The sequence below is a fragment of the Eschrichtius robustus genome, chromosome 10, assembly GCF_028021215.1.
Source record: "Eschrichtius robustus isolate mEscRob2 chromosome 10, mEscRob2.pri, whole genome shotgun sequence".
NCBI classification, from domain to species: domain Eukaryota; kingdom Metazoa; phylum Chordata; class Mammalia; order Artiodactyla; family Eschrichtiidae; genus Eschrichtius; species Eschrichtius robustus.
In genome coordinates, this window is record NC_090833.1 from 113,833,577 (window position 1) to 113,846,039 (window position 12,463).

Here is a 12,463-nt window from a genome sequence, read left to right on the forward strand (position 1 = left end):
TCATCCTTCCCTGTTTTATTTCTTTTTACTCTTTCACAACTGGAAATCCATTAAAAACTTGTAAATAACCTACGCCTCTTCTGGAAATCCCTTCTTAGGGCCGAGTTTCCTTTGGACCCTTTCTATTTTCATTCTCACCCTTGAAGGTAACAGTTATGACTGACTTCCTCCGTCTCCCCGCCCCTTGCTTTTCAATGACAAATTCTTCAGCGTTTTGCAAAGACTTCTCGTCTCTGTGATCCAAGTTTCTCATGAATATTTTCTTGCACTGTCTCCCGCAATGAACGTAGAGGAAGCAAGTAGGCAATAACCAGTAAAACTACATGTCTTCTGGGGGCAATCTCACAGTCGTTTCAGTTTTTCACTTTTCTTGAGTAGAATTGGTTTAATGCTAACACCAACTGTCAAGGAAGTCACACTGATGAGCCGTAAATGCCATAGAGTGAAAACAAAATGTTCAGAGCTTATTCTTTTTCAGTACCGTGCCATAGCATTTTAAAAGTATTACTAAGTTCATTGCCTCAATACTTACCCCAAGAGCAGCTCAGAAGGGCCTTTTATTGTTAGTGTTTTCCTTATCTTGAAAAATATTGAAACTGGAGTGGGAAGAATAGCTTTAAAAGTTTTATATTTTGAGCCTACATTTCATTGTAATGACCTTAAACGTTTATGAAAGCACTACAGGCATCACAGCAAAAATCCAAAGCCTTAGGAGGCTATTAATAATTTAGTGTCTCAGGTTCACGTGCAAATCTTACTCCCACTCACCAAAGAAGAGTTCATTATGACTCACGACTAAGACCCTGTAACTGTGGAGATGCGGAAGTGTGAAAGGATGCTGTTAACAGACACACCAAGCACCAAATCCAGACACGCCAACTGGGGAGGTTGTGAACACGAGTTTCTGGTGAGTTTTCCTTGAAAGTCTTCCTTAAAAAGTTTAACTCAGATCTAGACTTTTCCAACAAAGTGGAATGTTATCCAGATTTGCTTCTGAGATTATGTTGCTAGAATAACTGCTTTAACGTAGAGTTGCGCTAAACAAAAACTGCAACCTTTGAAACAGCGCACAGTGACACGGTAGACTTGGAAGGACCAGGGGAGATGGCCCGGAGAGGTGGGGGCTGAGACTTTGGGGTTCCCTTGAGGATGCACCTCTTTTGGGCAGGAGGAGGAGGCTGCCCATTTTTCCTGGTCCCTGTGCCTCTGGGATTAGAGGCAGGGTTGGCTCCCTCCTCGTCCTCCACTGGTGTTTCTGTACAACTTCCACAGTCTCGTTGAAAATCAGGCTTCGTTGAGCAAAACACACCTTTCACTCTGCTTGCCTCCCTTCCTTCTCGCTGTCTCTCTCACTCACTCACTAGTGAATTTATGTTGGTCTAAGGGTGCTCCTTCACCCTGATTCCTGCTGTCACATCACCTATACACACATGGCCTCCCCCACACCTTGACCCCCGTTTTCTCGACTTCCTTTCTCCACAGCTTTCTCCTCCACATCACCTCCCTCCACTCCCTGAGCCACGGCCTGGAGCTGAGAACACCCAACACTTCCCCCACCCCTGAATCACAAGCCTGCCACCCGCCCTCTTGTTGCCGCCTCCTGTCTTTCCAGACTTCCTGTCTGGTTCCTCGTGTCCTGGCCAGACTTCAAACTCAGGTGGGCATCGACTGTTCATGGCTTAGGCTTCTCACGGCTCATTCGCCTATTTCATCTTTACTTTCTTCCACGTCTTACGCAGAGTCTACGAGCCATCATTTCCCTGTGTCTCTCTCAAGATTCCAAAGTCACGTCTCTGCCTTTGTCATATTCATCAGAGGAAACGTCAACCCTAGCTGTCCCTTTTCTCCATTTCTGTGCCCAGGTAGCTGAAGAACTGCTGGAGAAAACCTTACAGTGGGGTAGGTTTTAACCACCACCAGTTCACAGTGGGCAAACTTCAGCCGGCCTTCAGCATCACCTGGAAATCCATCCGCGCTGCTCTGACGCAGGTGCTTCCCAGTCCTTGCCAAGACTCTTCCGACTACCCCCGTCCTCAGTCTTCCCGTTCATCAGCCCCATCTCTCTTCAGCTGTGGGGTAACCTCGCCCTTCACTTTACAAAGGAGCTGGCAGCCACCAGGGGAACATTCTCAACTTCCTTCTCTCTCTCCTCCTCTCCGAGATCAGTCCTTGCATGTGGTCAGGATCTCTGCGTCTGCTGATTCAGGAAGGTTCTGTTTCCCATCATCCATTCTCTCTTTTATATCTTCACTGTTTCCTTCCTTAATGGATCCCTCTGTTCAGCGCTGAGGTATGTCCACGTCTCATCCATTCAGATTGTTTATGGACCTAACTAATCCACTTGCACCTTTGTCTCCAGTGCTTGCCTTCCCTTTACAGCCAACTTCTTGAAAGCCTTGTTGTCTGCACTTACTCCGCTTATCCGCGCATTCCACCATAATCAACACACGCCGAAGTAGCTTCTGCTCTTTTTATCATCGAAATATAACCTTCACGTCACTAATCCGGCAGGCATGTTTTGTCCTCCGTAAAACCTTGGCCTCCATGAAGGGCCGCTTTTCTGATTTTCCTCTTATCCCTCTGTCTTCTTTGTCTCCTTCGGCTGGTATCTTCCTCCGCGTTCCATCAGCTCCACATTTGCTCCGTAGACAATCTCATCCGTACTTAACGTCTTCACCATCAATATTCCGATTCAGTATCTTTGTCTTCTGCTCGCACTTATGGGATAAATATGCAACTTTCCAACCAGGATACCGTTTTTCTTTTTCTGCTGCAGAATTTTTAATTTATCAGGTGAAGTTCAGCAAAGACCCATTAAAAATATCCCCGTGTAGCTTTTAAAAATTTCACTGCAAACTACTAATTTCGGGGAAGGCTTCCCAAAGAGAGAAAATGGCATTAAAATAAAGATCATTTCTTTGTGGCTATAAAGCGTAGTTATGAAAAGTTTTTCTCCTTGATTCCGCCTCTGTGGTGTCTGTTGGAAGGGTGAACTCTGCGTCCGTCCGTGTGTGTGTGTGTGTCTGTGTGTGCGTGTGTGTTTCATGTGGCCCTTTCCAGCATCTGTCTGCAACACAGCCCAGGCACGGTAGCTGCGGTGACTGTCTGCAAAACCCGCTGCTCTGTGCCCCTCCTTCTTGTGAGTCCATCCCCTGTTTTCACAACGACTCACTTTCTCCTCAGTGCTCCCCGCGGCCACGGTTATTGTCACGTGGCCTGATTTTGTGCTTTTAATGTTCCTTCCGTGGGTCCTGTTCTGCCTCTGTTCTTTGCATGACAAACGCCTGCTCAGCTGGTCTCCCCTGGAAAAGCGGGCTGCCTTAAGCATGACAGCAGGACTTCCGAACAAGCCGCATTCCAGACTGACCCTGAAGATCCTGCCCTTCCATCTGCTTTGGGGAAGAAAAGTGCAAATTTAAACCTGACCTTGAATTCCTAAGTGGCATTTGGGGAGGAAGCAAAACGAGGAGATATTTTGCAACATATTAACCCCCTTCCTTATACCTCCCAGTGCACTTTATCTGATAAGCAATTTATTGAATGAGCTTGTACATCGTCCAGCCCAATGTTGCACCTTTGCTCCACATATCCAGCTCCCAGCACCCCACCTACATGGTGAAAAATTCCCTTTGGCGAGTTTAAAACTCTGCCTTTCCACCTATTTCTGCCTGTGATTCCTGGTTCCTTTCCCTTTTTCAAAATCTCCCTCTCAGCCCCTGAATTTGATGCACCTGGTTTTGTTATTCTTGCACTTACAGCTCGGGATTGCACTTACCCCCTCTTTTGGAGACTCTGTCTCTCTTCCTTTTGCTTGTGTTGCTTTCGTCTGCGCTGGGTAATTAACTTCCTCAACGACCTGCTTGGCTGCTGGAACCTCAGCTTCTCCTGAACACGCCACTGCCCGCTGCCCCATTGGGCACCCCCTGCTCCCCACCCCGGTCCCATCCACCAGGAAGATCCAGACAACGATGGGGCCAAGCTAGTTTTAGTTTTCTTCCAAGAAATCTGAAACAAAACAAAACTTTCTTGATGGTTGTCACAGTGTGGGATGGGCAAGTTTGGAGTATGAGTGAATCTGAGATATTCTCTGTACGGTGGAAGACTGTGGTCTGTCATTATTTTACTTTTAGAACAATCAGTCCAGTATTTCCAAGTAGAATCTACGTATTCAAACATTTGTGTGAAAATGCTAATTTTTAGGAAGATATTTTGCTTGTTGTTAAGTAGAGAGATGACACTGTATCTAAATTACTGTGGGTGTTTGGACACCTAGATGTTGAAGGTGCATTGTAACCTCATCCGTGACGTATTTGTTGCTGCTGCTGACCTGGGCACAATCTGACTCTCCTTGCCCGCTCCCGTTTTGATTAAGGTGTGTGAAAAGAAAACTAATCCCTTTATTTCGCCCCTTAATAATCCTTTTCCCCACTTTCTCCTCATGTTACCATTTCTACCATCATTAGGATACCTCCAAGTATAGGTTGTTTTGTAACTTCTTGTAACAAGCAGCATCTGTACCTGAACAGAGGCTATTGTGTTACCTTGTGACATGTGAAATGTTCTCATGATTGTCCCCAAAATGCCCTAATTCTTGTCGCTCTGGTTTGATAAGTAATCAGCCTGGAGCTGCCCACTATTTCAGCCGAGATATTGATCTCGTAAATTGTTTGTCAGATTGCTCAGTTGCAGCTAGGTAAGAGCCAGGATACCGTTTTTCTTTTTCTGCTGTAGAATTTTAAATTTATCAGGTGAAGTTCAGCAAAGACCCATTAAAAATATCCCCGTGTAGTTTTTTAAAATTTCACTGCAAACTACCATTTTCAAATGCATAATGACATGTCTTTGCAAAATGATTATGATTAGTCCCCTTTCTTTGAAATTCAGGAACAGCTTACTTCTGGAAAACAGGATGGAGTCCGTCCAGAAGTCTTCGTCCGTGGTCCCCTAGATATAATTAACATTCAACTCTAAATTCAAGTATCCTTTAGACTGTCTAACCATCAGCATTTTGGGGCACTTTGTTTGAATTCAGAGCTATAGAAAAACTGCAGCATTTTCACTCTTTAATCAATTCAGAAACTGCAGATTTTAGATTCCTCTGGAGAATTAATTAAACATTCAATTATTTTAAAAGCGGATCGTTGGAGGGGAAACTGTGATTAAGTCACACTTTTGCTGTAAGCGACGCTCAGAAACTTGGTCTAGAATAAATCGTGGAGGAGGAGGTGTAACCAGCCGTCTCTCACCTTTGGGTTTCTGAGTTTCTGCAGATGTCTGCTGTGCTCATGTCTCCCCTGGTAATTCTGTTACTGTTTGAAAAGAGAGGATTTGGTGGCCAAGATCTAGAGATGTAGCAGCCTGATGGCACAGCCAGAGACCGGACCTCTGGACTGACTCGGCAAGGGGTCGCCCCGGGATCTCGTTCACAGCTTCCTCGCTCGGTGCCACAGTTCAGATCTGCCGAATGTATACAGTTGCATTAAGTGTAGTGATCTGTCGGAAAATACAGGAGCCTGGTGACCTACTGGACTTGTGAATTTTTCTACAAGAAGAATCTTTGTAGAAAGTATTTGTTTACAGAAATGCTTAGAATTTTCTCATCTTATTTGATAGCATAGATCTGAATTATTTTCCCAGGTGATTCATTAAAGTGTGTATGTGTGTGTGTGTGTCTTAATTGAGTTGAAAATGCATAACTTCAATGCTAAGAGGATGCCAAGCATGTACCCATTAATGTATTTATTGAATAGTCTTATTTATTAAGTACCTAGACTCAGGAAAAACCTATATTTGATTTCACTTGCTTGACCAAACATATTGGCGCTTACGTGAAAATGTGCTTTGGCAACAATGATGACTTGGGTTTTAGGGTATTTCTTCCGGGTCAAACTCTGGACTAAGTGCTTCAAATACATATCCTTTTCCATCCTTACCAGCTTCTATAGCCCATTTCACAACTGAGGCAACGCAGGTGACCTCGCGAGGGTTCCCTGTGGCTCCTTTAAAGGGGAAGAGGTGTGCTGAGCTTGAGTGAGTGCTCCGAACCCCAGGGCGCGTGAGCCAGAGGCAGGTGGAGGCTTGTGCTGGTACAGCCCTTCTGTGGTTGATTCTCTGAGCTCTGTAATGTCCTTCCAATAAATTCCTGCTTAAGTTTTCCAGCATAATTCTTGCAATTCAAGAACACCGGCTGCCTGAGGTCTGTATTATTACCCCATCTTCAGCTAAGAGTTTGGGTCATGGAAAAGTTGTCTTAATTGGCCAATGGTCAGACGATGAATAGCAGAGCTGAAATTTGAACCCCAATCTGCTTGATGCCAAGATTGTATTCTGAGCCACTACTCTTTGAACTACAAAACAGGAAATATTCCAAAGACTCGCTTACTATAGTTTTTAGAGAATTACTTCTCAGCTTAAGGACACAGACATTTCACATAGTAGATTGGCTCCAAGTGTTGAGGCTTCTTCAAGGAAAGATGGAGCCGTGATGATTAACTAGAGAAGATGCCCTGCCAGCCTGTCCATGTAGAACCTCTGTGGGAGCTTGTGTTGGTGGCAGGTCCTCCATTGTCTTTTTGAAGCGTCTACCTAGGGTGGTGTTTTTACTTCTTCTGTGCTTGCTGGTCACCTGTGTCTCTCTTCTTCATTCTGCCTCTACTTGACTTCCTCTAAAACTGGCTCCCTGCTTTGATTCCCACCGTATACTTTTCCTTCTCTGAGAGGAATCTTAGACAATTATTTTCTCCCCAAAGTAGAATCCTGCTCTTTTTTTTTTTTTTTTTAATATTTATTTATTTGGTTGCTTTGGGTCTTAGTTGTGACTCACTGGCTCCTTAGTTGCGGCTCGAGGGCTCCTTAGTTGTGACATGCAAACTCTTAGTTGCGGCATGCGTGTGGGATCTAGTTCCCGGACCAGGGATTGAACCCGGGCCCCCTGCATTGGGAGCATGGAGTCTTAACCACTGCACCACCAGGGAAGTCCCGAATCTGGCTCTTTTACGAAAGGCTTTCTGATCCAAAGGACTGGAGAAGTGTTCATTTGGTTCGCGGCATTGCCTGATCTTTGAGAGGACGGTTACCCCTGGGGGGGATGTTTCACTATCTTGCAGCTTTTTTCATCAGAGACATTAAGTTTAAATTTCTCTGTCCTTAATTTCACCCCAACTTATTCCCCCTATTCAGCTCAGTAATGACTCTGACTGTTGTTTACACTCTGTGGACACTTTCCGATGGCAATCACATTTCCTCTTAGTTGCTACTCCAGCAGAGCTGGGCGTTTTAGAATCCTTTAATCATTTCTTTTCACATGTCAGTCCCTCTGCCCTCTGAGTCAGATTTGTGCCCTCCTCTTCACTTCTAGCCCATTGGAAACTGTATGATTAGCATATAGATTTTTCCTGCTTCTGGAAAGGATTTTACAAATGGTTGCAAAAAGAAGCTCTGAGCTTTTTAAAAGATCCAAGGTCTAACCCACCAAATTCCACGGTTGCTTGGGCCAATATCCTTTTGCAAAATCCCTTTTGTACCAAGCGTGCTTCTGACAATGGAAAGTTTAATTGCATGGCTTTGATATAAGATTCAGGTGAGGTTTGTAATTTGTGCAGCTCTTTCCCTTAGGCTGTGACTCTCAGATGATAAAGTGGAATTGTAGTTTTCAGTTATCTTACTGTGCTCAGCTCCGGGCAGGGTTACTTATCTCACAAATGATTGCAGGATGCTTTAAACATATCTGCAGTGGCTTCTTGCTCTTTTAGTAATCATCACTCTTTCGTAACAGGTATCTCTCTTGCCAGGGATTGCTTCTGTGATCCTGAAACTACATTCTCCTCTGGGATCGAATGTTAATTTTTGCAGCTGCCTTGTTATCCAGCAGCGTCCTTTGTTTTGCTTTAAGGCGGCCACACAGGAGTATTTATCAAGTACAGCGCGGTGTAACTGCCTATAAATATTGGGCCTAGGCTATTTACTTATTAGATGGGTAAAAACTGGCAATTGAGATCATAGCCTTCCCTTTCCAACGACTGGTACGGCTGGAACATTTCCTGCCAGGTTGGAAAATATCAGTGAGCTGTTCGATGTGCTTTTTCTCTGCCTCCTTTAAGAGAAATTTGAAACCAGTGTTTGAAAAATGGAAGCCTGCTTAGTGTTGGCAGAGGGAATGCCACCTAGTTTGTTAACATTGGATAAATAAGAGTTTGAATTTGGCTTTATCAGAAGTGTTTGCCCGAGTAGATGAAATTTTGTTCTTCACTGGTTTGCTTTTTATGATCACACTGGGGCAGAGTAAATGGCCTTGTATTTTCCATAGGCTGTGCACTGTTTTCTCAAAACTTTCCTGGGGAGGGAAAGTACTTACCATCCTCTCTCCTCTACCATGGGAGACCGCAGATCCTAGGAGGTAAAAGAGGGAAGGGCTGGTGATGAATTCAGGAGGAACCCCCCCACCCAAGGCATCTGCTCGAGTCTTCGTGCTCAGAGCCCAGGTTGCCCTCAATTCTCAGGACTAACTCTACCCCTTTCTTGTGCTACTGAGAAAGCATATCAGAGCACAAGTGAGTGGGACTGACGTTCTTTTAGGAAAAAAATTCAGATTCCTTTAACTCAGTAAAAAATTTGGAAACTTTGGAGCTTTACATGTTATTACTAAATTAATTGTGAGCCACTTTATAACTGATCAAGGCACGCAAGTAGACCCAATAAGGAGTTGAGAACTGCTGCCTTTCCCATGCTCCCTGGCAAGACTTCTATTAGCTGGTTGGGCCAGAGGGGAATATTTAGGAAAAGGAAGGCTCTCCTTTTTTGCACTACCAAGGATGTGTCATTCCTAGTTTCCTTCCTTATATTGAAGATAACAGGGCATTTTTATTTTAGAAAATTTAAAGACTTCAAAAGCACTCCATATCTTCTTACCTTTTCTTTTTACCTTATCCTTTGAGAAATCTCCAGTCATCTATTAAAAAACAATAGTAAAGGAGAGTGAGATGACTGTAAAGAATGGTTTTCCTTTAAACATTAGCTCTGGCTGGGGTTTTGTAATCCCATAAGCAGATTTTCACCCTGCTGGCAAGGTTTACAGACTATTTGACTAGCCTCCTTGTGAACTCAGTTATGGGAACAGCTTCATAGGAGAAAGCTTTTCCATGAAGCACTATTACAGGTTTTTGAGAACTTGTATGTTTAGTGTCTGCCATTCAGCACTCAATAAATGTTTGATGAATGAGTGACTCAGTAGCTGATAGAATTAATACACTGCCAGTCGCTTAGCATTTCTGAGTGTCCTACGGTCCCTTATCTCATTTTAAAAATATTTATTATTATTTTTTTAAATTTAATTTTATTTATTTATTTTTTATACATCAGGTTCTTATTAGTTATCTATTTTATACATCTTAGTGTATATGTGTCAATCCTTACCTCATTTTGGAGTGGTGTGTGGATACAGTTATCTTGTTCAGTCTGACGTTGACGATGATTACTCTTATTCCAACCCTCCAAGCCAGGGAAAATACGGTCCATGTTCTCCAGATTAAGTTCTTATAGTGTGACCTGGATCCCTTTCTTGTTTTCTTCTTACTCTAAAATCACAGAATTTCCCACCGTGTGGCTGAACCACACTGATTCCATTGTGTCAGCTCAGTCTTAGGCCCCCAGTCCTACCCCCTCCCCTTGCTGCGTGACTGAGCTTTAGCCTAACTCGCAAGGAGTGCGCCCAAGTCAGATAAGTTCCTTGTCAGCCTTTACCCTTGCCTTCATGGGATATGAAAACTGGAAGAATGCTTTTTTAAAAAATATATTTATTTTATTGATTGATTTTTGGCTGTGTTGGGTCTTAGGTGCGACACTCGGGATCTTCTCTCTAGCTGTAGCGCGCGGGCTTAGTTGCCCTGTGGCGTGCGGGATCTTAATTCCCCGACCAGGGATTGAACCCGTGTCCCCCGCACTGGAAGGGGGATTCTTTACCATAGGACCCCCAGGGAAGTCCCAGAAGAATGCCTTTTGCTGACACAGATGATTAATGGTTGTAAGACCACCACCCGCCCCCACCAAGTGTGTGCGCGGGAACATCTGGTGCCCATCCCTGGGGACGTGCTTCTCCCTAGCAGTCAGATTCTGTTTTTAGCTTTGGCCCCTTTAAATCCCCATGTACCCCTTTCGGAGGCACAGCTGTGAATGTCTCTGGATGGTCACCCGCCCGATCCTACCTGTATGTAAGTTACCCACGATAAACCTCACAATTGCGCTTTATGGAGTTGCCTGCTTCAGTTTTCAGTCTTAAAGTTCTTTCTCAGTTTAGAGGATATTATTCACTATCGCCTCCTTCCAACATCCATTTATAAGGGACTTTAGAATACAGCACAATTTAGGAATGAATACTCTAAATTACAGGTATTGGGTCATTTACCCATGGTTATACAGCCGATTTAATAGCCAAGTTTAACTTCAATAAAATTAGAGTTGGTGACCTTAGGAATCACAAACAAAAACTAAAACAGCTTTGCTACATGTATGGTAAGCCTTGCTCCTCTTGTGATGATTTAGAAGAAGAAGCACAGTTGGTCAAACGCAATGTGTTTTGGAGAAATTTAAGAATATTAATTCCCATCAGATAAAAGCAGTCACTACCAGGAAAGTAATTCCCACATCCATTGCTTTTGATTATTTTCCCTTTCTGTGGTTAAGCAACATAAGCAAAATGAAGTGAAGTTTGTAGGTCAAGAACAGTCAGTAAACCTTCCTCAGCTACTTCGGAAGCCTCTTCTGATTGTGCTATGGCCCAATGTTTGCCTTAAACTTCCGTGCTTTCTCAGTTTCATGCACTTCTTCTTGCTTAATTAGTTTCAGAAATCGATGTCACTACCTGGGAAAGCTTTCAAATCACAGATTCCTACTAACAGATGGATAAACGTGAATTTATTGGGTAAACATACTTACGTGGCTTCCGCTGTCCCTTGGGCTCCCTGAGCTCTGGTGCCCTAGGGCTCACTTGGAGAGGGTCAGTGCTCTTCCTGTTAACAGTGAAAAAGCTCAGAGCTATCACACAGTGGGACCCTTCTGCCTTAGCTTTACTGAGGTCCAGGCCATTGGAACAAATATCTCCCCCAAGGGACTCTATATAACATATCTATATTTGCCATTTCCACCAATAAATAGAAACTCCGTATATAATTTGTATACATCTCAGCTCGTATTGGATCTTCTTCTTTTTCTCAGATTGCTTTCTCTAACTACTGACAATGCCTAGTGAATACCTTTACTGTATACATTTAGAAAGGTGTAAAAATGTCAGCATGAGCTGGGAAAGGGAGGATAGTCGTTCTCTGATCTGTGCTCTTCCAGTGGGGAATTCCACAGGGGTAGGGGTTGGTGAGAGCAGATCAGGGTCATGAGAGATGCCCTCTGGTCAGGGACCTGTGTGTGCTCTTTGAGACTTTTTCCCTGTCCACTGCCTAATGGCATGTATTTTGATTGTGCCTCATTTCTTTCTCCTTGGAGCAGCAATTATAAAAGAACTCACCACATCAATCTAAATACCCAGTGAAGGTATATTTCTTATGCTTTAGAGTGTGGGCTTCCATTGATATTGCTTTTCTCCCTCTCTCAGTCTCTCTCTTTCTTTCTGCTCCCCGTTTTCGGGGTTGAGATATGCTACATACTGAGAGGAGTACAGGGAAGGATGGATGACATTCCTGCCGTCCGTCCGTCCATCCATCCATCCATCCATCCATCCATCCATCCATCCATCCATCTGTTCCACACAGTTGTAAGCATCTAGTACCTACATATTTTAGATAAACCGATTTCTGTCTTCACAGGTGTATTGGTGGAGTAGCATTTGGGAGCCTTCTGTTTGTTATTTGCTTTTTGTTTGTATTCTTTTGGTTGGTTGATTTGGTTCTAAACCAGATGGTTTATTGTCTCCTCATTTTTGCTGCAGCTGCAATATAGCTTGTGAGGAACAGACCCTGCAGAAAATAGCTTCATTTCATGGAAGTTCCCCCAATTTCATTTGTCTCAGGATGCACTAAAATTGAACAAGCTTGGCACCGCCCACATTCTGAACATGAGGCATGTTTATTAGGAAGGTCCATCAGGCCTTATTATCTCACTTTGATGAGGGAATTACCCCTGTGCAATGAGAAACCAAGGAAGTAAATTAGCAATAAAAACCTAATGTCTTCTTCACTATTTTGTTTTACTGCTAAGTTGCCTGACAGCAGCCTCCTTCCAAAATCCTCATTCATCAAGTAAAACACAATTCTACTGGCAAATCTACATAAAGCAAACTACAAAATAGCAATGTTTAATATTGTGGGAGATATTTAATAATTCAATAATCTTATAAGTTCTACTTCCCTTTTAAATTAAGTATGTACGATTACATACCACAACAGAGGAGAAGACTATATTTCCTTTATAAAGCACCCTCATTGTAAGTTTTTACTTATATTTTCTAAATTAAGCTGGT